The 27057-nt window shown below is 36.3% G+C and overlaps 1 protein-coding gene across 2 annotated transcripts in view; it reads right to left on the bottom strand.

Moving 5' to 3' along the window:
• Positions 1-27057, bottom strand: part of STK32A (serine/threonine kinase 32A) — a 139643-nt gene that overhangs the window by 64881 nt on the left and 47705 nt on the right. The window lies entirely within an intron of this gene.

Below are 27057 nucleotides of genomic sequence, written 5' to 3'. Positions count from 1 at the left end.
AACCTGATCAGAATTAGCATACAGAGCAGGTGAGCACACAGAGCAGGTGAGCATACACAGCAGCCCCCCCATTCACTCCCTGCTGTTGACTGTGACAAGCTCACCACTTGGGGCAGGGGGGGAGCGGGGTCCAGAAACCTGACTACAGACCAGATATCTCCTCTTTCATTTCTCTACATAACTCTAAGGAAGGACAGTGTTTTTATTAAATTCAGCCTGAATGAACAAACAATTTTATTGAGGCTTAGATTAAGCTACTCTTATTCAATGAACAGACTGATGAATGTGCCAATTGTAGAAAATAAATGACAGCATTCGATCATATGGGAAATGATAAATCAGAAAAAGAAGCCCAGACAAGAAGCCACACACTTCCCATGCCCAGAATGAAATAAATTTATTTAATCATGGAGCTGGCTTAGGCTGTTAAAAATCATCTTTCTCCTTCAGTAGATCATATTGGAAGCCCTCTATCTCGGATCCTAAACTCTCAGAGGAAGGGATGATAAGTATTTTACTTTCCAGGAGAACACCCAATAAAATATGTGGGTATAACACAGTTTGGTGATAACAAGGATATGCAAGTTCATATCATTATCTGATTTTTTATTAATAAAAGAACAAGATCTTCTCTGTACCTCAACCATTCATCATGTAGCTTGACTGTTTCATTTCCTTTTCTTTTGGCATGCCATATCATGGCTTATTTATTTCTTGGGTTACATCTCCAAAATGAACGAATCTGTCCCCGATGTGTTTGAAATTCATTGCAAAGTATAATCAGAGTATAAGAGAAGAGATAAATAACAAAAGACCATGACCCAATTCCACTCTGCTCCATCATGTTCCACCCAGACCATTGCAATAGGCTATTTTTAGTTCTCTCTCTACCATATTGGACCTCTCCAATCCATTCTTCCCACTGCAGTTTTATTTTCGAAATGCAAGTGTTATGTTATTCAGTCTCATAAAACCTGTTCCCTCTTCCATGACCTATTTGACCCTGTATAACCTGGCCATTATTTTCCAGCCTTATCCTAAAGATTTTTACTGCTAGCTTTCTGCTTTCCAGCTATATTGGTCTTCTTTCCACTGCTCAACTAGTTCATGCCCATTGCCTGGTTATAGTCTATAAATCTTTCAGGTCTCAGCTCAAGTGTCACTCAGCTCAAAAGTCACAGAAGACTTTTCTGACATTCCAAATTAGATCAGGTCATCCTGTCATATACAATACCTTATTTTTATACACAAAATTTATCATAATTTGATATATTTACCTGTGTGCTTATTGGATTAACTCCTTCATTTCCCATTATGCCATCAGGATACAACCCTGCTTTAATTCACCCTTGAATGCCCAGTAATTTTATATTGCCTGAAATGTACATTTTATAAATGTTTATTTAAAAAAAATGTGTCAATAACTAAACTAAAAAACTAAGAAGAGAAGTAAGGTTAAAATAACAAGCTTTGGGTGGACCTCACTCAAATTACTAGATTCTGCTTTTTAGAAACTAACATTTTACCAAATAAGTCAAAAGAAGTTATTTATACATTGAAGCTGTCTCCAGAGCGGCTCTCTTGAGGTGAATCTGAGGGTTGGAAGAAGTCTAAAACATTTTCCAATGCAATGTTTTCCAAAATGTGGGTCATGACCAATTCATATGTAGTGAAATTGATTTGGTGAGTATGGCAAGCATTTTCAAAAAATAAATAAAATAGATTGAACAGCATAAATAATATAAATGTGATTAGTATGTAAGGCTAAACATTGCTTATAAATTTTTTGTTTTGGTGTATATGGTGTAAAGAAACAATTTTTTTGTTTCTCTGTAAGTGTGTCTATTGGGTTGTGATGAAAAATATTTCTTCCTATAAGTTATAATAAAAAAAATGTAAACCATGACACCAGGAGAACCTGCTGCCTATTGCAGAACTGTTGCTATCAAATCCCTGTCCAGGCTCTACCTAATCAAGAGTCAATTCTTATATCTTCATCTAGTAAAGCAAGGGAAAATACATGACTGATATTAGTTATCACTTCTAAAAGCTCTTAGGTTTTGGGAAAACTACATTGATTAATTCAGCAGAAATCAATTAAAAAAAACACAAGTAGAAAATGCATAGGCTTTTGCTTCAGAAAAATCTACATTCATGTTATAGCTCATATCACATCTGTGAATTTGGAGCATATTGTTTAAGAGAAACTGGAACTCAGGAAAGTTATACATTGGGAATAATTCCATATACATTTGAGTAAAGAGCAAATGAGACACAGTAGTAGTTATCACAAAGCATGGTGCATAGCATGGTGGTAAAGAACCTGGCTCTGGAGACATGCTGCTTGTCTTCAAATCTCAGCTCTGGGGTGGGCCACGGTGGCTCAGCAGGCAGGAATGCTTGCCTGCGATGCCAGAGAACCCAGGTTCGATTCCCAGTGCCTGCCCATGTAAAAAAAAAAAACCTCAACTCTGCCCCTTATCCTCTTTATAATGTAGGCAGTTACATAACCCTTCAGTATCCCCATCTAGAATGGTATATACTGCATAGGATTGTTGGGAAGATCATGTCAGTTAATATACATAAGGTTCTCATAACAGTGCCTGGAAAATAGCAAGTAATGGATAAACACTAGCTAGTAACTTTCTTCTTCCACACATGAATGTAATTCAGCTCTGGTATTTAGGCAGATCAGTATTTTCTTTATGCAGCTTTTTCCTATTACTTTATATGGAATAACTACATGAAGATATTTATTCTCAATGGTATATTCAAAATGGTTCCCATTCATTAAGTTCTTACTCTATGGTAGATACCAGGTAGATACTTTACAGGCATTATTTAATTTAATTTTTACCACAAAACTGAGGCTAGTAAAATTACTATCCTCATTTTTGCTGATTATATGAATGTAGGCTTATTCTTTAACAGAATATTAGCAAACCAAATCTAAACAGGCTTATACACAATAACCAAGTGAGATTTATCCCAGGAATGATAGTTTGTTTTAACATCTAAAAATCAATTAATGGAAATAATAGGAAAAAATCAATTAGTAGATACATTGTATTAATAAAATAATGGAAAAAAACACATGATCATCTCAATAGTCAAAGTAAAGCATTTCACAAAATCCAACCATTATTCATGATAAAAACTCTTAAATATGGAATAGAATGCAACTTCCTCAACTGATAAATGGCATCTATAAAACAACTCACAGCCAACATCACACTTAATGGTGAAAAACTGAATGCTTACCCTCTAAGATTGGAAATAAGGCAAGGATGGTTCCTCTTGCCTTTTCTATTTAACACTGTATGACCATTCTAGCCAGTGAAATTAAGCAAAAAAAATAAACAAATAAAAGGTATCCAATTGGAAAGGAAGAAGTAAAACTGCCTTAAATTATAGACAGTATGATTTGTGTATAGAAAATCATAAGGAAGCCATAAAAAAGCTGCTAGAATGAATAAACAAGGGAAGCAAAGTCAAAAGATACCAGTTGAATATACAAAAACCAATTGTGTTCTCAACATTGTTAACACAAGTAATAGTGCTGAAATAAATATTTGAATGTGATTAATAGGTGAGGTATTATATTGTACATATGATAACAGAATAAAGATTTTTTTTAATCCATGGAAGAGACAGGGATTGATAGGAAGGACCCTTAAAAAATTTAAAAAAATCATAAGCAGATACAAAGAACAACTATACACCAACAAACTAGAGAACTTAGATTAAAATGGACAAATTCCTAGAAACACACGGACAACCTACACTGATTTGGGAAGAAAAAGAAGATCTTAACAAACCAATTACAATAAAGAGATTCAATCAGTCATCAAAAATCTTCCTACAAAGAAAAACTCAGGGCCAGATGTCTTCACAAGGGAATTTTATCAAACATTCCAAAAAGAACTAATACCAATACCATTCAAACTCTTTCAAAAAACTGAGGAAAGAGAAACACTATAGAACACATTTTACGAAGCTAATATCACTCTAACACCAAAACCAGATAAAGCTGCTACAAGAAAGGAAAACTGTAGACCAATCTTCCTCATGAACATAGATTTAAAATTCTCAACAAAAATACCAGCAAATCGAATTCGTTGACTCATTAAAAGAATTATACATCACAACCAAGTGGTGTTTATATCAGGAATGCAAGAGTGGTTCAACACAAGAAAATCAATTAATACTTTATAGTACATTAATAAATCAAAAGGGAAAAATCACATGGCCATCTTGATTGATGCTGAAAAGGCATTTGATAAAATTCAGCATCCTCTTCTGATAAAAATATTTCAAAGGGTAGGAATCAAAGTTAGTTTTTTCAATATCATAAAAGGCATATATGAAAAACCCATAGCCAGCATCATGCTTAATGGTGAGAGATTCAAAGTATTCCCCATAAGATTGGGAATGACACAAGGATGCCCATTGTCACCACTATAATTCAACATCACACTAGAAGTTCTGGAGCAATCAGGCAGTAGAAATAAATAAAAGGCATCCAAACAGGAAAAGAAGTAAAACTTTTCATATTTGATCCTATACTTGGAAAACCCTGAGAAATCTACAACAAATCACTTGAGCTGATAAGCAAATTTAGCAAAGTGGCAGGATACAAGGTTAATGTGCCAAAATCAGTAATGTTTCTATATACAGGTAATGACCTGAGGAGACAACTAAGGAAAAATTTCATTCAAAACAGCAACTAAAAGAAGGAAATATCTAAGAATAAATGTAATCAGGGATGTAAAGAACCTGTACACACAAAAACTACAAAGCATTGCTAAAAGTAACCAAAGATATAAATAGGTGAAAGACATTCTGTGCTCACGGTTAAGAAAGTTAAATGCACTTAAGATATCAATTCTACCCAAACTGATCTACAGATTCAATGCAATATCAATCAAAATTCCAACAACTTACTTTTAAGACTAGGAAAAGCTAGTTATCATATTTATTTGGAAGGGAAAGAGACCTTGAATAGCTAAGGATATACTAAAAAAGAAGAGTGAAGTGGGAGGACAGACACCTTCTGATTTTAAAGCTTATTATAAAGCTACAGTGGTCAAAACAGCATGGTATTGGCACAAAGAAGTATTGACAAATGGAATCAAATTGAGAGTGCAGAGATCCACCAAATCTCTGATCAACTGATCTTTGACAAAGCCCTCAAATGCACTGAACTTGGACAGAATTGTCCTTTCAATAAATGGGCATGAGAGAGCTGATATCAAAAGCCAAAAGAATGAACGAGGAGCCCTACCTTACACCTTATACAAAAATTACCTCAAAGTGGATCAAAGACCTAAATATAAGCACCAGAACCATAAAACTAGAAGGAAATATAGGTAAATATCTTGAAGACCAAGTAATAATAGGAGGTAGCTTCTTATATTTTACACCCAAAGTATAAACAATGAAGAAGAAAATAAAGGGGAATTCCTCCAGATCAAATGCTTCTGTGCCTCAAAAGTCTATGTCTTATATGTGAAGAATCGGCCAACTCAATGGGAGAAAATATTTGGAAGCCACATATTGGATAAAGGTTTGATAGCCTGTGTAATAAAGAAACCTACAACATCCAGATGGTTCTCTCCAAGAACATCAACTAATTCCGTCCCCCTCTCCTATATTGTAGACTTCCCTTCTCCATGTGGAAATGTTAAAATGGGCACAGCCCAAATATTCCTTAAGGTTAGAAGAACGATTAAAGGAGAAGGAGGGGCTATAACAGAGAAGTTAGGATTTAACAAATGATTATGACTACTGAATCATTATATTGATATTTCTTTTGGTCTCCAATGTCTCAAAACAGCTAGAAGGAAAAACTTGAAATTGTGGAACTGTAACTCATACCAAACTCTGAACTCTGTTCTATAACTACTTGTTCAATTGTACTTTGAAGTTTATTGTTTTTTGTATACATATTTCGCAATAAAAATGTTAAAAAATTTTATTGTGAGTATATGAGTTTGATATCAATTTGTTCAAATTATAGCACTAAGTTATTAATAGCCATATTATATGAGCTGTTTGGGTTACTTAAAAACTGTATACCTAGGGCATCATTGTAACGTTTTCTGTTTGGAAATGCAAATCCTTTGTTTGGTTCAATTTGAGACCCTGAGTAAGTTTCACACCAGCCAGCCACAATGCCTGAAATTCCACTATTAGAGACTCATATCTTTATGGAATGAAAGGAAATTGAGGCCCCTATTAAAATGCATTTGTGGGGAAAAAATCCATGGGACTACACTACACAAATAGTGAACCCTAAATTAAACTGTGGACTTTAATTAACAGTACAAGTATAAAAATGTGCTGTCATCAATTGTAACACATTCCGCATCAATGCAAGGTGTCGCTCCTGGAGTGGTGTGTGGGAATCCTGTATTCTATGCATGATCGTATTGTAAACCCACAACTTCTCTAATAAAGAAAAAAAAGAAGACATCTATAGCATCCAAAGGAGAATGAAATAAAAAGCCCACTATGTCCTTCTACCGTCCAGCCCTAAACCAAACATCTCTTTCACTTGTAGGGATTAATTTGAGCAAATATCTAGCAGATCAAAACTCCTGTGAATGTGTCAAACGCAAAGAAGCCAGCATTTAGGTTATTGCAGCATCAATATGATACCTTTGTTTTCCTGGAAAACTTAAACCATCATTGGGTTTATCAATACTTGTAATTTTACTTTATTCAAGACATTGATTACTTTAATACTGCAGAATGGAAAAATTAATTTCTTGAGAATCAATAAAAAAAATCAATTGTATAAGCACAAACTACCTACATGAATGCAAGAAGAAATATAAGATCTCAACAATTCAATTACTAGTAAGGAGATTGAATCAGTAATCAAAATACTCCCCAAAAAGAAAGCCCAGTACATTATGAGGTTCACAATGGAATTTTACCAAATATTCCAAGAAGAATTAACACCAACACTGCTCAAGTTCTTCCAAAATATTGAAGAGAAGAGAATGCTCCCTAATTCAGTTTATGAGGACAATATCACCCTCATATCAAAGCAAGATAAAGGTAGCACAAGAAAAGAAAATTAAAGATCAATTTCTGTTGTGGATATAGATGCAAATATTTTCAACAACTGGCAAACTGAACCCCTCAACACGTTAAAAGAATTATACATCATGATCAAATGAGATTTATATCAGATATTCAAGGGTGGCTCAATATAAGAAAATCAATTAACGTAATATACCACATTAACAGAATGAACAAAAAGAAGACATATGCAATTGACACAGAACAGGGACTTGACAAACTCTATCAACCCTCCTTGATAAAAAAACTTAGAATATTAGGAATAGAAAGAAATTTCCTCAACAGGATGAAGGGTATATGTAAAAAGCCCACACCTGACATCCTATGTAATGGTGAAAGGCAGAAAGCTTTCCCTCTAAGATCAGGGACAAGACAAGGATGCCCACCGACACCACTGTTATTCAACATTGAACTGGAAGTTCTAGTCAGAACATTCGGTAAGAAAAAGAAAAAAAAGCATCCAAATTAAAAGGGAAGAAGCAAAAATTTTCCTATTTGCATATAATATGATCCTAGGTACAGAAAATACTGAAAAACCCACAACAAAGCTATTGGGGCTAATAAATGAATTCATAAAAGTGTTGAGGTACAAGATCAACATGCATAAATCAGGGGGATTTCTCTGCACTAGTAATGAACAATTTGAAGGTATTCAGGGAAAACATGCCATTTACCACAGCAACCAAAATAATCAAATATGTAGGAATAAATCTAATGAAGGATATAAAGGATTTGTACTCAGTAAACTGTAAAACACTGCTAAAAGAAATTAAAGAAAGCATAAATAAATGTAAGGGGATTCTATGTTCATGGATTGGAAGACTAAATATTGTTAAGATATCAGTACTACCCCAAAGGGACGTAGAGATTCAATGCAATCGCAATAAAAATACCAACAACTTTCTTTGCAGAAAAGAAAAAAAACAATCATCAAATTTATATGGAGGAGTAAATGCAAGGGCCCCCAAATAGCTAAAGACATCTTGAAAAAGAAGAATGAAGTTGGAGGACTCACAAATCCCAATATTAAAACTTATTACAAGGCCACAGTAACAAAGCATCATGGTAATGGCCCAAGGACCAACATACGGACCAATGGAATTGAATAGAGAGTTCAAAATCAACCCTTGGTGGTTATGACGGAAGCTCAGGGGCAGAATTCTTGACTACCATGCAGGAAACCCGGGTTCGATTCCCAGTGCCTGCCTATGCAAACAAACAAGCAAAAAACCCTCACATTTATGGCTAACTGATTTTTTTTTACAAGGGGGCAATCCCACTCAATTGGGAAAGAATAGTGTCTTCAGCAAACGGTGCTGGGAAAAGTGGATCTCCATTTGCAAAAGAATGAAGGTGGACCTCTACCTCACACCATACACAAAAATCAACTCAAAATGTATCAAAGACCTAAATATAAGAGCCAGAACTATACAACTCTCAGAAGAAAACACAGGGAAGCATCTTCAGGACCTTGAGTTAGGAAATGGTTTCTTAGCTTTTATACCAAAAGCACAAGCAACAAAAGAACAAATAGATAAATGGAACCTCATCAAAATTAAAATCCTTCTCACCTCAAAGTCTTTATCATGAAAGTAAAACAACAACCTACAGAAAGGGAGAAAACATTTGGAAACCACATATCGGATAGGGGATTTCACATCCAGAATATATAAAGAAATGTTTCAACTTAACTGCAAAGTCAGACAACCTAATTTAAAAAATGGGCAAAAGATTTGAATAGACATTTCGCCAAAGAAGATATACAAGTGGACAAAAAGTATAAGATATTCAAAATCATAAGCCACTAGAAGAATGCAAATCAAAACCATGCAATACCATTTCACACCCACTAGAATGACTAGTACTAAAAAAAGGAAAATTACAAGTATTAGAGAGGATGTGGAGAAATAGCTCATTCATTGATGATGAAAAAGTAAAATGGTGCAGTCTCTGTGGAAGACCATTTGGTAGTTTCTCACGCACTTAAGTATAGAATTACCTTATGATCTGGCAATCCTACTTCTAGGGATACACCCAAAAGCATTGAAAGCAGGAACTCAGACAGAAATTTGCACATAATTGTTTATAGCAGCATTATTCACAATTGCCAAAAGATGAAAGCAACCTACGCATTTGTCAGCTAATGAACGGATAAACAGTGTGATATGTACACACACTGGAATATTATTCATCCGTAAAGTAGAATGAAGTTTTGATACATGTGACAACATGGATGATCCTTTAAGATATCATGCAAAGTGAAATTCGCTGGATACCATTGGAAAAATATAATATGATCTCAGCCAGAGAATTGGGTGGAAACAGGGAATAGGAAGCTAAGGTTTAAAGGCGCAGAGTTTCTATTTGAAATGATGGGAAAATTTTGGTAATGGATAACGGTGTTGGTAGCACAATATGGTGAATATAATTAATGGCAATGAATTATATATTTGAATGTGTTTAAAAAGGGAACTTTTATTTTGTATAAAAAATTCATTGTATTTCTTTATACAAGCAGTGAACAATCTGAAAATGAAAGTAAAACTACAATTACATTCAATAGCATCAGAAAAAATGAAATGCTTAGGAATAGATTTAACAAAAGAAGTTTAAAACTTATACACTGCAAATTAGAAATCTTTGCTTAGGGAAAATAAAGAAAATCTAAATAAATTCCGAGAGAAATTCCATGTTCAAGGATTTAACAACTCAATATTATTGAGGTGTCAGTTTCCTCAAATCTATCTATAGATTCAATATAATTCCTACTAAAATCCCAGTGGACTTTATTTTTTTGCACAAATTGACAAACAGATCCTAAAATTTATAAGGAAAAGCAAAACATCTAGAAGAACAAAAAAAATTTTGAAAGAGAAAAACAAAGTTGAAAGACTTACTTCCCAATTTCAAAACATATTATAAATCTACAATTATTAAGACTGTATGGTACTGGTAGAACAGAACTGAGATTCCAGAAATAAATACTTTTGTAGTCAACTGATTTTTGGCAAAAGGAAAGCATAGTGTGTTCAACAAATGGTACTGGGACCATTGGACATCCACATGAAAAAAGATAAACATAGACAGAACCCCCTGCCCCATACCATGCAAACAATTAGCTCAAATGATCACGGAATTAAATGTAACAGCTAAAAACATGAAGAAACAATAGAAGAAAATATTGGATAAGAGATGTGAAGCCTTGATTAGGGTAAGATTTCACGGAAACAGCACTAAAAGTATATTCATAAAAGAAAAAGATTACTAAATAGGATTTTATCAAAATTTTGAAACTTTTGCATTACAATAGACACCACTGAAAAAATGAAAGCAAGAGATTAAGAAAAAATATTTGCCAAACAGATCTCTGATAAAGGACTGTATCCAGAATTTACAAAGTACTATTTCCACTTGATAATGAGAAGAGAAACAACTCAATCAAAATAAGCTAATGATATGAATAGGCATTTAAAAAAAAGAAGTTATATGAATGACTAACAAGCATATGAAAAGATGTTCAGCATCATTAGTCATTAGCAAAATGCAAATTAAAACCACAAATTTCATACCCATCTGAACGGCTATAATGAGACAGACTATGACAAATATTGGCTGGGATGTGGAGAAACAGAGACGCTCATACATTGCTAGTGGGCATGAAAATTGCGCAGCCACTTTGGACAACAGTTGGTCAGTTTCTCAAACATAAAACTGCCATTCAACCAACATTCTTCTCTCAGGCCTCTAACAAAGAGCAATGAAAACATATGTCCATACAAACACGTGTACAGGAACTTCAGGTGCAGCATTATTCATAACTAAAACAAATGGAAACAGCCTAAATGTCCATCAACCAGTGAATAAAAAACAAAATGTGATATATTCATATAACATAATGCTACTCAGCTCCAAAAATGAATGAACTACTGATACATGTCATGGCTGAACCCTAAATATACTATGCTAAAAGTGAAAGAAGCCAGACAGAAGAACCAGACACATATATCTTGTGACTCCATTTATATGAAATGGCCAAAGAAAGGCAAATTTATAGGGACAGAAAATAAATCAGTGGAGGCCTGGGGCTTGGGGTGGGCACAAAGATTAACTATAAGTAGGCACCAGGGTTCTTCTGTGGGGGCATAAAATGTGCTAAACCCGATTATGGTGATTGTGCACCACTCAGTAAAATTATTAAAGACCACTGAATTGCACACTCAAAATAGGTGAATTCTAGATATTTACACTATTGTTTATAAAAAGACACTGGGTAGGGAAAAGAAAGAATGTCAAGTCTAACATGGTTAAATAACTTGCTCAGGAATCAGGTTAGGAAATTGGGAACCCAGACTGTGGGTAACAATGTGACTGAAATAAGCTGAACTCACAACAACCAATAAAGACTGTAAAACAAAAAGCATCCAAAACTTATAATAAACTCCTGCCAGGAAATAGGATAATGCTTTAAATGCCCTTCAATTCAATTATCAAAATTCAATCTGTATGCCTCCTGGGGGGTCTCATTCTAAAAGTGGGACATTTCTGATCTTCAGCTGGATTTTCCTCCGAAGAGTTTTTAGGAACTAACATTGTCTTATGCACTAAAATAATGGAACAGTTATTTGGTACTTTTCAGAGCATGAACAGGGAGTGCTCACAGCAGGCTTTTCACAGCTTAGGAAAAGCTTTTAGCCCTTTTGAGACGAGATCCCTAAGGAGTGAACAAGGAAGAGGTTAGGATACACTGCCCCACTTGTTAAGTACAAACTTGAATTTTAAAACCTCGCTTTAAAGCAATGGCACATCATATTTCTCTTCTTGTGAGCATGTAATGATTTTTCAAAGTTGAATCTAGTGAGAAATTCACAAAAACACCCAAACTAGTATTATCTCATCTGATTGATTTTGGAGACCCATCAAGACAACACAGAAAATCCAAAGTTTGCAAAAGTCTGACTTCAACAATCTATAAAAACTATACCACCTGTTTGTGTGTGTGTGTGTGTGTGTGTGTGTGTGTGTGTGTGTGTGTGTGTGTGTGTATTCTAAATCTGAAATGCCACAACGTGGCAATCCAAGGTGAAAGAAAAGTTAATGGATTGGATAACTTTGAAACCAAGTGGAGGCAGCAATCGAAATTCTCTCTGCTATAAGTTTTGAGGGAGGGAAGTTACAATTCAAACAAATGTGTCAGGACTTTTACTCATTAACTTATCAGAATGAGGTCATATCCATTAAGGCTTGATAGCAGCCATTATCGGTGAGTATGTGGATAAACGGGCACTCTCATACACTCTAGATGGAGGGTAATTTGGTGAAACCTCCTTTGAAGATAATTTGGAAGTATCTCTTTAAAAAACACATGGTTCTTGACCCTATAATTTTACTGCCAGGAATTTCACTATGATACACTTGAAAAAAGTATAATAAGATGTAATCATAAAAATGTTCACTGCATCATTAAAAATACAAAATAATACACTTTCCCATCAATAAGGAAGTATGCAAATAAATTACAGTAAACTCATGTTATAGATTATACTTACTGTTCAGCAATTTTTTTTTTTTTTTTTTTTTTTTTTTTTAAAGGAAAGACAGAGAGAAGGAAGGAAGGATAGAAGGAAGGAAGGAAGGAAGAAAGGGAAACATTTTTAAACATTTTCTTGTTTTATTGTATTTTGTTTCCTCGTCTTTGTCACATGGGCTGGGGCCGGGAATCGAACCGAGGTCCTCCGGCACAGCAGGCAAGCACCTTGCCCGCTGAGCCACCGCGGCCCCTGTTCAGCAATTTTTAAAAAGTAAGACAGAACTGTATTTTGATATAAAAGATTTCCAAGATGTTATATTATGGAGATAATATGAGGAAAAGAACAATGTTTATACTATAGAATTTAAAAGCTTCATGTAATTGAAAAGGATATATGTATTTTTCAAAAATAATATATGAACAAAACCACCAATAGAAAATACATATTCTACACACATACAATGGTATATACAAATAATTGTTCTCAAAATAAAATAACCGATTATCTAAATGGTGGGGTTATAGGCCATTTTGCTTTTTATTTATATTTTTATATTAAAAATCCTGAAAAACATAACAAGAGTATTCCTTCCTCTGATACCTTTAAAGTATGTTGTCTCATCAAGAAAGGAATTAGCGAAGATTATTTGGCCTTTAATATATATAAAATATGTAGGCTAAAAGTTTTCATCAAATGTTCAGTCATATTTTCCTTAGTGGTCTTTAAATTTCTTTATTTAATAAGAACATTTATAGCAGGTTTGGGTCCTATAAATGAATTCAAAGAATGTCCACACATCACCAGTGGTTGATGTGTCTTTTAAATCTTTTTTATTCTGTAGCATCTCTGACCAACTCTTCTAGTCCTAGTTACTTTTTGTTGAAGAAACCAAATCAATTTTACTGTGGCATTTCCAGAGCCTGAATTTTTCTGGCTGCACTCATGTCACGTCTATCTACGTGTTCCACAACTCTCTGTATTTCCTAAAACTTGGTGGTTAGAGCTAGAAGCTTATTCATATAGAGGTTTGATTTTATTGGGCGAGACAGCTTCACAGGTGGTGGTATATACAGGTGATCAGGTTGTACAGAATTAATATTAGTCCATACTTTTGTGGCGTTAACAACTATTAATCATCATTGTCTAGATCCAATAATTCTTTAGGCGTTGTGATGTTCAATTTCTATCATTCTTTTTTAGTTGGAATACTTTATAAAGAGAAACTTGCTTTTATCAGCTATTTAGTCTGAGGTACAGTTCATATAGGAAAGTTAAGACAAATGCTTAAGTTTGCTTTTAGTTACCACTTTACAAAACGATTTATTTGTTGGTTTCTCAGAATACTCCAAAAATGCTCACTACATTTAAAAATACATCCTAGTGAACTCATGGGGTTGATGTTATCATCCTTCTTGGTATTCGGTTCATAATGTTGTCTTTGGCCAGTGAGAACACAGTCAAGTTGAATCCTATGTTCTGTTGACATGACCCTGACAGGTTCTGAGAGCATTTCTGGTGGGAAAACAGATTCCTGGCTGTGTAGTACATTCCCTGCTCCAGACAATCTGGGTGGTCAAGTGCTCACTGCTATTAGGTTGCCATTGTGCTCTAGGCTTTGCAGTGGACAGAGCTAAGAATAGATATAAATATAAACACAGATACAATCTAAGATAAATGCATCACAGTTTCACAATGATGCTTTCTATTTATATTAAGGACTACAGAAATTCTTAACCTGATCAGTATTACAGCAGTAACTCTTTTCTCCCTCTGAAATTCCCCGTTCTCAGTGGTGCCAATTTATTGTTTATTTGTTTGCTTTATTCCATCACCACTCTCAGACTAGCAATATCAGCATTATGTTCAATAATACAATTACTGAAAACACTTTGACATATTGCTGTTGATCTTTTTTGTCACTGGGGTATATTCTAATGATATATTTGTAAATTATTGTTTTGAAAGTCACTAGGAATAGTTCTTCTTAGGTAGCTATGCACATGCCGGATTTTACTTAGGCTCATTGTTTCATTTTCTATTTCATTTCTAGGGATTTCTTTTAAAACTTCACTTTATGTTATAATTATATAAAATATTTATGTTTCCAAGGTCAAACCTGCAAAATAAGGTATAGTGGGAAAAGTCTAGGTTCCATCCCTTTTTGTCATCTCTAATCTCTCCCTCCTCCTATATTTAAAAATTGATATTTATCATTCCCTAATATCTCCCCTCTTTGTAAGATAGAATTTAGAAAACTATACATTTTGCCTATTTTTTTTTTGGATGGGCAGGCAGCAGGAATCGAACCCGGGTCTCCGGCATGCCAGGTGAGAACTCTGCCTCTGAGCCACCGTCACACCACTCTATGTTGATTTTTAAAATAACAGCTTTATGGAGATATCATTCACACACCATGTAATTTACCATTTAAAGTGTACAATTTGATGATTTTAGTATATTCATGGACTTGGGCAACCATCCCCACAATCAATTTTAGAATATTTTTTTCACTCTTAAAAGAAATCTCATACCCCCACAGCAACTTCTCCCCCACAGACCTAGGCAACCTCTAATTTACTTTCTGTCTCTATGGATTTAAATATTCTGGACTTTTCTCATAATGGAATCATGCAAATTATGGTCCTTTGTGACTACTTCTTTCACTCAGCAAAAGGTTTCAAGGTTCCTCCATGTTGTAGCATGTATAAGCACTTCATTTAGGACTTACATCATTTTGAATTAATTTTTTTAACTTTTTTATTGTATAATATAACATTTATACAAAGCAAAGAAAAAAAAAGCAATAGTTTTCAAAACACTCTTCAACAAGTAGTTACAGGACAGATTTCAGATTTTGTTTTGAGCCACTACAAGACCCTCTCAGATTTTCCCTTCTAGCTGTTACAGAACATTGGAGGATGGACAGAATAAATACTTTATACCACGATCGACTTTTTTTTCTTTTTTGTGAAAAATAACATATATACAAAAGAGCAATAAATATTAAAGCTTAGCACAACAATTAGTTGTAGAACAGATTTCAGAGGTTGGTATAGGCCACATTTCACAATTTTAGGTTTTTACTTCTAGCTGCTCTAAGATATTGGAGACTAAAAGAAGTATTAATACAATGATTCAGAACTCACACTCTCTTAAACCCTACCTTCTCTGTGTAACTCTATCATCACCTTTGATCTTTCTCCCACTCTTTAGGGGTAGGTCCTGGACCAGATAAGTCCTGAAACCTAGAGGGGCCAGCTTCTCCAGAACATCAGCTAATTCCATCTCCCTACCCCATATTACTGACAGCCCTTTCCAACATGAAAAAGTCTAATTCATTTTTGTATGTGGCATGAGGTATGGATTCAATTTCATCCTTTTGTCCCAGCATCGTTTGCTGAAAAGACTGTTCTTTCCCCTAGTCAGCATTAAATTGACAATAAACATGAGGGATTACTTCTGGGCCCCTTCATTCCGTTTCTCTGATCTATATGTGTATCTTCTGCCAGTATCACACTGGTCTGATTGCTGTGGCTTTGTACTAACTATTGAAATTGGGCAATGTGAGTCCTCTAGCTTTGTTATTCTTTTTCAAGATTGTTTTGGCTAGTTCAGATCTCTTGAATTACTATGTAAATTTTAGGACCAGCTTATCATTTCGGCAAAAAATCCCGTTGTGATTTTGGTAGGGATTGTGTAGAATCTGTAGGTCACTGTGGGGCCACATTCTTTGTCCCACTTAACAGTATATCCCAGGGAGCACACCATGAGAGTGTAGAAAGACATCTCTGACTCCTCTTCTCTGGCGCATGCTGCTGTACTGTAGGAGCCAAGGGTTAATAGAAAACCTGCGGAATTTATTGGGAGTGACTGGCTTCAGAATGGCCTTGGCAGTAAACTGTGGAAACTGTTATCTGCATACTTGGAGGACAGTCTGAGAAGGACAGAATGTTTGTTTTTTCTTAACTCCCAAGGTCTTTTTAGCTATCTCTTGTATGTAGGGAGTAATATCCTGAAAAGCAGGCTTGGTCAGCAAAAGAGCTGTGAGAAAGGATATAAAATAAAGCAGCTGAAGCTCTTCGGGGCTGCAGTCATCTTGTCTGTCTTGTGTGTCTGTGTGTCTCATTTCGCAGGGTTGCTGAAAGATTGCAACACTGTACTTATGGATGTCAAATGTCTACTCAACCTGTAGATTATTGGTGATATTTAGTTTGTGTGCAGTATTTCACTATTACAGATAGTGTGCAATGATGAAGTTTATGCATGTGTCTTTGTATTCTGGCCATTTAAATTTGGTGTCGATTCCTAGAAGTGAGTTTGCTAAGACAAAATCTTGTTAAAACAAAGGATAAAGATAATGTTAGTTTTACTCCATACTGACCAATTTATCTCTATACTGCGTGTATCATTTTGAATTCTCTCCAATGACATGTAATAATGCCTATTCCCCCACATACTCTCTCTAGATTATATGGACAAATTTCCAGAAATTTTTAATTTTAGAAAAACCCAGCAGTACAGCCAGAAACTTTGAAACTTATGAGTACATTTTTTTCTGTCTCATAAGTAACTTTACAAAGTTATCAAAGGATAACACACATTTTAAGTGCCCTCACGGAAACACATTTAAATGACCTCATTGACCCCTGGTGTGTATGTATATATATCCAGATTAAATTCTCATACACCTAAACTTTGTAAACATGAACAATGTAGACTTTATGTAAATTTTTGGCAATGGATAGAATGGATTTGAAGGAGTTATCATGTTGTAGTTATAGTAAATTTTCATTAAATACTTTCTTTTCAACTAGAGAAAAAACTTTTATTAAGTGTCAGGTGATATAATGTCTCTTGGTCTGAATTTATCTCCCCTTCATTTCAGTCTTTCCTGGCCTGTCCTTCTTGTCAAAGGTAAATTAGATGCAGGAGGGCCACGGTGGCTCAGCAGGCAAGAATGCTTGCCTGCCATGCCAGAGGACCCAGGTTCGATTCCTGGCGCCTGCCCATGTAGAAAAAAAAAAAGGTAAATTAGATGCCATCCCTCCATGCCAGTCCCTCTGCACTCCCATGGCACCCAGTCATTTGTCTACTATCAAACACTCCAGAAACATAGCTATAAATGGTTTTTCTGGGTTTTACTGCATTGTAATCATGAATAATTTCTTGCCTCATCTGACAATTTGAGGATTTGGTGCCTGCCTCATCTCCACATCCATTACCAACTTCTAACACACATATATAGTCCTGTTCATAATAACCACTTGTTTCCAGTGACCATTGCACAAATATTTATTGTATATTCATTTACTATGTGCGAAGTACTGAGGATAAAGGAGTAAACCTAAGGATACAGCTTCTCTCTTAGCCAGCCAGTTATAAAAGGTAAACATTCGGCAGGCCGCGGTGGCTCAGCGGGCAAAGTGCTTGCCTGCCATGCCGGAGGACCTCGGTTCGATTCCCGGCCCCAGCCCATGTAAAAAACAAACAAACAAACAAAATACAATAAAACAAGAAAATGTTTAAAGATGTTTCCCTTTCTTCCTTCCTTCCATCCTTCCTTCCTTCTCTCTGTCTTTCCTTCCCTTCCTCCCCCCAAAAAAAAAAAAAAAAAAAAAAAGGTAAACATTCACACAATATAAAGTTATAAAATATGGCAAGAACTATGAAAAAAAAATTCAGGGTGCTGTGATAGAGACAAACAGAAGGAATTAATTTTGATTGGAGGGGGTGGTAAAAGCCGCAGAGAATGAAATATACATACCCACCTGATCCAAACCATAGACATGGTCTCAAATAAAATGTACAAAAATCCGCAATTTATACAATAAAAAAGATGGTGAGTGACTTTTTTTTTAATCAGACAGAACTGGTTGCAGATGATATTCCTGGTGTTCTGATATCATGGTTGATTTTTCTCCCACTCTGCCCTATCTCCAAACAGAGCTTTGAATATTTTGTGATCTGCCAGCTCATCTGTACTGGGTCTGGAATTGTCATTATGAAGGCTTCTCTGGGGAAAATTTGTCTTTTATTATTCTCTAGAAAATCTCTTGAGGCAGTTACCTCAGAGAATAGTATAGCCAGTAAACAGGCAAAGGGGGAATAACAATATATTGTTGTCCGTGTAGAAAGAAAAACCAAGACATCTGCTCTGATGATGAGGAGGAATAATCAAATCAAATTCTTACCCACAGAGTTTATCAGGGATCCAGAGAAGGAAAAAATATGGAGGGTGATGGCTAAGGAAGCAGAGTTTCTTTTGGGGGTAATGCAAATGGTCTAAAATTGATTGTGGTGATGGGAGCACAACTCTATGTATACGCACAAATACCATTGAATTGTTCACTTGAAATGAGTGAACTGTATGGTGAATTATATCTCAATAAAGCTGCTGAAAATTAAAATCCTTTTTTGTGCTGCATGAGAACCACAGGCCCCTTGCAGGAAGACAATGTAAGCAGGGAGAGTCTGCATTATTGATGGGAAGCGAAATGGCCACTTGTAATTCAGCGAGTGGCTGGACAGGCCCTGACCTGGATGGAAAAGGTCCAGGATGTGCTCCGTCACTCACTTTGGCTGTCTGTCTAGAGTGGATGAGGTGGAGAGGCAGAAAGGACATCTGGCTCAGGGTTGCCTAGCCTTCTGCCTCTCCTACACACAGAAAGAACAACATGTTCCTTTGCCAACTCTCAGAATTCTAGGGCAGCAGGCAGGACTTCCCAGCACCGTCACCAAATACGGAGAATCTTATTTTGCCCCTCATGGCACTATCCTAGCTTCTCCATTTTTAATGCATCCCTTGTCCCTTCACTTGACTAGTGCCTAAGAGTCCAACCATATCAACTATACTTGCAGAAATGTGTTGATCACTCTTGCTTAGGACCTTCTATCCATCCCCATTTCTTAAATCCAGCACCTGAAACTCTACAGGAAAGCAAGAATACATCATAATGTTTTTCCTCAGATCAGCGTGATGTACACAAATATTAAGGTACAAGTGGTGATTCTGTTTCCCATTTATCATGCTAAATGTAGTGGTCAGTTGTATTTAATTTTTAAATGTGGTTTAGTTTTACAGTTGTAGAAGTAATGGTATATATACAAGTAACCTTAAAATATAAGTTAACACTGGGGTCTTAGAGAATTTGGCCGTGGGAGTTGGAATCCAGATCTGCATCCTTCTGGTTTTGTGGCTTTGGCAAGGAATTGATCCCCTCAGCATCAGCTTGCTCCTCTTTACAAGGGAATGAATAATAGTTACTGCCTTGTGGGATAATTCTGAAGATATATGAGACTTATGCATGCAATATCTTAGCATAACACCTGGTAAAATATAATTCCTCAAAAATTTAACTGTCTCTAGGAGTGACTGCATATATGTGTGGTTTCTTTAAATTTCCTCAAAGACTCTATTTCTTGAGTCTACTTTCTAAAACCACACTTTTCAATTCACCAAATTCTGTCATAGTGAGGACAGCTCACCCAATTACACCAATCCTGGTTAAATTCATAAATATGCTTTAAAGCAGTGACAAAAATGACATCTACTAGTGCCAGCTGAGAAGTCAAACACAAAACTAAGATGATTAGATTCATTTAAAATTAATAACCACAAGTCTCAAATGGATACTTAGAAAATTCTATTTTAATTCCCTATTAATGTCACTTTCACCTCAAAATTTCCTATCACATGTCCACCCTTCATTCTCAATTGGTGTCCTGATACATCATTGGGAAAATAGATGCAATGGCAAGAGAATTACTTCGTCTGCTCACCAACAAATCCAACAGCTCACAAGCATATATGCGTATAGATCCTGCCTTCTGACCTGGAAGAGTGAAAAGAAGTATCCCTGTGTCTATCTAATGCCAACCCTTTCAGCTCTGCCCTGAATCATAGCCTGCTCACTGTTGTCAGGACCTCAATCTGACAATCATCCTTTTATTACCCCAATTAAAAATTCCTTCCTCTCATTTGGCTCTTTCTCTTTATCATTCAAACTTGTTTATGCACAGCTAAAATATATATAAATAAATACGTAAATATATATGTAATTATAAATAAGATAATATGTATATATAACAAACATCCAGTGACATATACAAAATACAAAATAGGACCAATGAGGGTTTATTATAGAAAATAAAGATTATTTAAAAATTCGCTAATCAATCAATTTACTTCACTATATAATAGAAAAGGATTTCAATAAATGAGAAAAGGCATATGGTAAAGTTTAATATCCATTCATGATTAAAAAATCAAAAAACAAATTTAAAGCAGATTAAGATTAAAAATAAACTTCTTTACTGTGATAAAGGATATCTAAAAATCACCCTATGGCAGACATCAAATGAAATTTTGAAATATTGAAAACTGCCACCTGAAATTAGGAAAAAGAGACAAGGCCTACTGTCACCACTTTTATTATTTAAAGTTTGTTTTCAAGGTTCTAGAAGGTATATTAGGCATGGAAATAAAAACACCACACATAAAGGAAAAGATTCATCAATTGTACCAGATTTAAATTCAGATCTTTTCATCATTTAAAAAACACCATTAAGAGAGCAAAAAGTTAAATCACTGACCATGCGAACAATTTACATCAAACATAAGACTTGACTACACAATAAAAAACCATTGCCTGTCAACAAGAAAAAGAGACAAAGCAAAGATGGTTCAAGAGTTGAAAAAGCATTTCTCAAAAGAGGATTCCAAATAGCAAAGAAGCATATAAAATGTGCCCGACCTCACAAATCACCAGGGAAACAAAATTAAAACCACAAGGAAATATCATTACATACTCACTGGAACACCCACGTTAAAGAAACTGACAATACCAAGTGTTGACAAGGTTTAGGAGCAACTTAGATTCTCATCATTCCTGTTGATGTGAGTATAAATTTGTGCAACCTCTTTGAAAAACTGTTTGCCAGCTAAACCTATATAAGTTTCAGGAGCTAGTGATTCGAGGTCTGTATTACAACAATGTATACTTTTATTTACTAAATGATACAAACAAAAATTTTAACAGCAGCTCTATTTCTTAAAATCCCATCCTGAAAACAACCCATGTCCTTTAATAAATTAAGGGATATTAATACAATGGAGTACCATAGAAAATGACAACGCACTATAGCTACTTATGAAAACATGGATAAATCTCAAAACACAACAAAGCCTCCTAGCACCCCTTTGATAATGAAATTATTCATTTCCCCTTTTTTCCTCAAACCCTTTTTTCTTCCTTTGCTAGTTTGTCCCTTTTGGAATTGGCTCTTACCAAGGTCACAATCACCCATCTTTCCAAGTCAATGGTCAATTACTTTTCCCCTTCTTGACTTCTCAGCAGCATTTGAAATGGTTTGCACCCCCTCCTTCCTGTATTTCAAGATGTCATGTTTGTGATTTGCCCCTCACTTGCTGCCTAGTGTACTGGCCTTTCCCTCACTGTCTAGCCTCCCGAGTCATCTTTCTCTACCAGAACTACTCGAAGGCCCGAGGTCTGTAGCGCATGGTCTTTTTCTTCTATCTACATAATCTCTCTCCAAAGGTGCTTCCCTTCAAGCCCCTGGTTTAAACAGCATCTCTAAGCCAATAATTCCCACATTTGTGTTTTGTTCGGCTTCGCCTTGCACCTTAAACTTCTCTTGTAAGTTCCTGGTTCACCACCTACTCAGGAGCTGTGTTTGTATGAGTAAAATGCACACCCACATCTGCAGGGCTAAAATAAATCTCTGGATTTTCACAATGAATCTTTTCCTTCTCAGATCTCCCTGTCTTAGTTTACCAGAACTGTCATCACAAATACCACATAATGGGTTGGCTTAAAAAGCATTTATTAGCTCATGGCTTTGAGACTAGAAGAAATCCAAAAAGATCAGTAAGGCTTGCTTTCTCCCAGGGTCTAGCATTCTCTGCTGGCTGCTGGCAATCCTTGCAGTTCCTTGGCTTGTGTTTCTGCCTTCCATCACATGGCAACGTCCTCCTGGCTTCTATGACTTCTGGTTTGTCCTTATAAGGCCTCCAATAATCTGGATGAAGGCCCACTTTGCTTCAGTTGGCCACACCTTAATTAAAAATAACATCTTCAAGAGGTCCCATTTATAAGGGATTCATACCACCCCACGAGGCTGTGGAATAAGATTAAGAACATGTGTGTTTAGGGTAATACTTTAACCTCCCACATCATCTCCATGAATAATTCCATCACCCACCAAATTGCTCAGGCAAAACAATCCAGGAGTCATTTATTTTACTCTTTCCTCTAGGCAAGGGCCAGCATATTTCCTGAACAAGGCCAGTTGGATTCTTTCCCAGGACTTTGGATCTTGAGTGGGAGACATAAGGTTAGAAAATTGGTTGGCGCTGATTCATCACAGCTGAGACAGCCCTAAGAGCCTGTCTGTTAATTCCTGCTACCTAGATTTCCAGAACTGCCTTCTGCCCTAACCTTCCCAAGGCTGGCCTTTCCAGCTTTGCTTTTGATCTGTAAACCACTCATAATCCTCCAACGTATTTCTTTTTAGCTTAATTTTTCTAATGGCTGCTTGTGTTGTTTTGTAAGCAAAGGACGATTTCTAATGCAGATAAATAAACTAATTAATGAATCTGCATTACACAGGCTCAGAAATTTTTCTGTCTTTGAGCCCATCAGTCAGTCAATGAACAAATACATGCGGAAAAATTACAATGTACCAGCCACACAATAATACATCTCTGCCAAGTTATTTTTCAGGGACTTTCTCCCCTGCTTCTCTGCCTTCTTATGGTCTTCAGAGCCATATTCAAGGATTACTTTCTTCTTGAAGTCTTCCTCAGAGCTACACGCACCTAAGAACTGCTTGTGACTCTGAATTCTTGCAGTACATATAGTTTCTACCATTTACTTGATCATTTTGCTGATGTCTTAAAAACATTTCATACATTGAGGTGGATAGTTTGCAGAACTGGCCACCATACTCCCTATGCACGGACTTCTGAGATATGACTTTGCCATGTTCCTCATCAAGAGGCAAGTCTATTTCTCCACCCCTTGAATCTGAATCGGACCTCATGACTTGCTTTGACCAAGGGGATATTAGAAAATGTGGCAGACAGAAACTGGAAAAGGGCTTGTTCGTGAAATTTGTCCCCTCTTGCTGAGATGCCCTCTGGCCCCATGTAAAAAAGCCAGGGTTGGCTTTGTGGGGAAGGAGAGAATCCAGAGAGAGAAGGACTCGTCTTCAGGGACGCAGCTGGAGGATCTTGAACGGCTGACTCACAACAGCCTCAGCCAGGCTGGCCCAGATCGGAGGATCCATCAGTCAGTCCACAGATTCATATGGAATAACAAATGCCTGTTTTGTTTTGTTTTTGAGTCAGCCACCGTTGGGGCAATTTGTTACATGACAAAAGCTGATACAATGCACCTAATTCATGCCTTATAAACAGCAGGATAAATGAGGAGCTATTTCCTTTTAAGGATTTTGCAGTACATGTATCATCTATGTGTGTGTGTATTATATGTGCTAAATGCAGGTCTACCTGATAAGATGATGTTTTATATCCCTACTAGTTCCAATTTGTATGAACACTCTCAATTAAATTTAGCACTCATTGCACCTCTGGTTGCTGGGTATACTCAGGTGTTCCAATGATCCTAATATTAGAAGAATAAACAAAGAATATTTCTCCCCAGAAATCTTAGGGATTTTAATCACTACAATAAAAGATGTCAATAAAGAATGTTTAATAATAGGAGGAAACCACTACAATAAAGTATTGCTTAAAATAAGCAAGTTAACAAATTATATGGATAGCCAAAAGTTAAATATGTTGAAAAAAAAAAACAGAAAAAGACGGGGATGAAACTTACTAAAATGCTAATGTAGTTGTGGCAGGCAGAATAACACCCCCCAAAGATGGTCACATCCTATCCACCAGCACCTGTGTACACAACAAAAGGGACTTCGCAGGTGGGATTAATTAAAGGCTTTGCGATGAGGCGAGTATTTTGAAATGTCCAGGTGGACCCAATGTAATCACAAGGGTCTTTAAAAGGTGGAGGAGGGCAGAGGGGCAGACGGTCAGAGTTAGAGAGCGGTTTGAAAATGCTGCACTGCTAGCTTAGAAGATGAAGAAAGAGGCTGTTGGCCAAGGATGTAGGCAGCTTTTTGAAGATGGAAAAGGTAAGGAAAGGAATTCTACCTGTTATGGGCTGAATTATGTTTTTCTCCTAAAAGATAGGATCAGGTTGTAACTCCCAGTCCCATGAGTGTGGCTTTATTTGAGCATAAGGTCTTTGTAGATGTGATTAGTTAGGATGAGGCAAAACTGGATTAGGATGGGCACTAATGCAACACGACTGGTATCCTTATAAGGACAGGGAAATTTGGGGAAAGACACAGGGGAGACACCCTGAGAAAACAGGGGCAGACAAGTGTCGTAGCTGCAGGCCACCCCCAGGAGCCAGGAAGAGGCAAGGAATGACTCTTCCCTATCAGTGTCAGAGGGAGCAATGGCCCTGCTGACACTTGATTTTGGATTTCTAGCTTCTAGACTTATGAGGTGGCATAATCCACTTGTCTGAAATACTTTGGTACTTTGTTATGGAAGCCCTAGGAAGCCGATATTCCCCTAGAGCCTTCAGAAGGAATACAGTCCTCCTGACACCTCGATTTTAGCCCAGTGAGATTAATTTAGGACTTCTGACCTCTACAATTGTAAAATAAGTTTATATTGTTTCAATCCACTATGTTTGTGATGGTTGTTAAAGCAGTGATGGGAAGCTAGTTCAGTGGTTATTTCTGGGTAATGATATTTGGATTTTTATTTTCATTAGGATTTTCTGTGTTTTGACACAGAAATGTGAATTGAGCAAGGGATGTTATGCATTTTTCTTAGATTCCTCACCTATAAATAACTGCAACATTTTATTAAAAAGTATTTCCTACTTAAGAGAAATAAATGTTTAATAATGATAACAATAGCAAACTTTCTAATGATTAGACCATCTTGAGCTTAGGTGCAGTTGTCCATTCGAGTTTTCTCTAGCCATGGGAATGGAAGGAATATTTCATTTTTGAAAAGCCATTGTTTATGAAGTGGGAAAACTTTTATATACATATTCATTATATACGTATCATTCATAGCAGTGTTGCTGTTACTTACAGGTGAGGAATCGAAGAAAAATGCATAATGTCCCTTGCTCAATTCACACAAGTACCAAGTAATGAAAGAAGGAATTCAAACTAAGGCCTGACTCCAGGGCCTGCAAAGAAGGGGAGTGAAAGAGGGTGTGTTTGTGAGTGTGCGGGTGGTGGCAGTGGTATGGTAGGATGGGGCGGGGAGCAGAGCAACCGACCAGAATCTAGAGGCCTGGCCCCACTACTAACATCATTCATTTGACAGATATTAATTGATCACTCTATGTTATATGCCAGGGGATATTTGTTGTAGGTGCCAGGGAATAAGGCAGTGAACAAAACATACAAACATTCTTGGAGTGTGTATTCTTGTAGGTATGAAAGATAAACAAAATAAGCTGTTTCCCTTACATATTCTTGAAGGGAATCCCCTAAGATGTCTAGGGGGCGGAGAGAGCAGGGCTTTGAAGTCAGGATTCCTGCAAGTCTTGGCTGTATGGCTCTGAGAAGACTCTGGGGAAACTATGTAACCTCTTTGAGCCTTGAACTGTAAGATGGGGATAATGGTTCAGAGGAATAAATTAAATACATTTAAAACCCAAAGTAACAAGGCCCCATTTCTAGGGAAGCTGTTTTGATGGCTTCTGTGGCTCTGAAGGTAGCTCTGAATTCTCACTGTGACTCTTTCATGAAGAAACACTGGCACTCAGAGTTCAGATGACAGAGAACCAATTAATTCATCTGACTGGACCCCTTCACACACGCGCAGGACATGAATGGAACCAATGCATGATCAAAAACAAAACCAAATGCACACATTTACTGGAAATTGTATACCAAGGTGTTGGAAGTGATTGTTTTAAGGTAGTGAGATTATTGAAGCATTTTCACTATTCTGTGTTTCTGTGCAGCAAGCAAACATTTTCAAATAAATATGTATATAGGTACAGGTATGTATCTATGCCATACTCCTAGTGTTTTTTTATTAGAAAAGTTGTAGGTTTACAACTTAAAATGGACTATTCTGTCTCCTAACTTCCTAAAACCCCAGATGGACCTTCTCTGCTCACAAGGAAGAGAGACACAGGTAAGGAAAAAGAGAGGAATCCTGAAGGGATTGTTTGCAGCTGTAGGCTTAATTTCAGTTAATGAAAACCACCTGGGAACCAGCTGTGCCGGGCATGCCTGAGGCCATTTATTTGCTGTGGGTTGCCAGGGCTTTGTTAACAGCTCTCACTGGAAGATTTTATTTACTTATTCTGGATGCCAGTCCTGTTGAGCAGCCTTTGCTCAATAACATGGCCTACAT

This window comes from Tamandua tetradactyla, chromosome 20 (assembly GCF_023851605.1).
Source record: "Tamandua tetradactyla isolate mTamTet1 chromosome 20, mTamTet1.pri, whole genome shotgun sequence".
Lineage (NCBI taxonomy): Eukaryota > Metazoa > Chordata > Mammalia > Pilosa > Myrmecophagidae > Tamandua > Tamandua tetradactyla.
The sequence above is the reverse complement of the archived record's forward strand: the minus strand, read 5'-3'. Positions and strand labels throughout refer to the sequence as shown.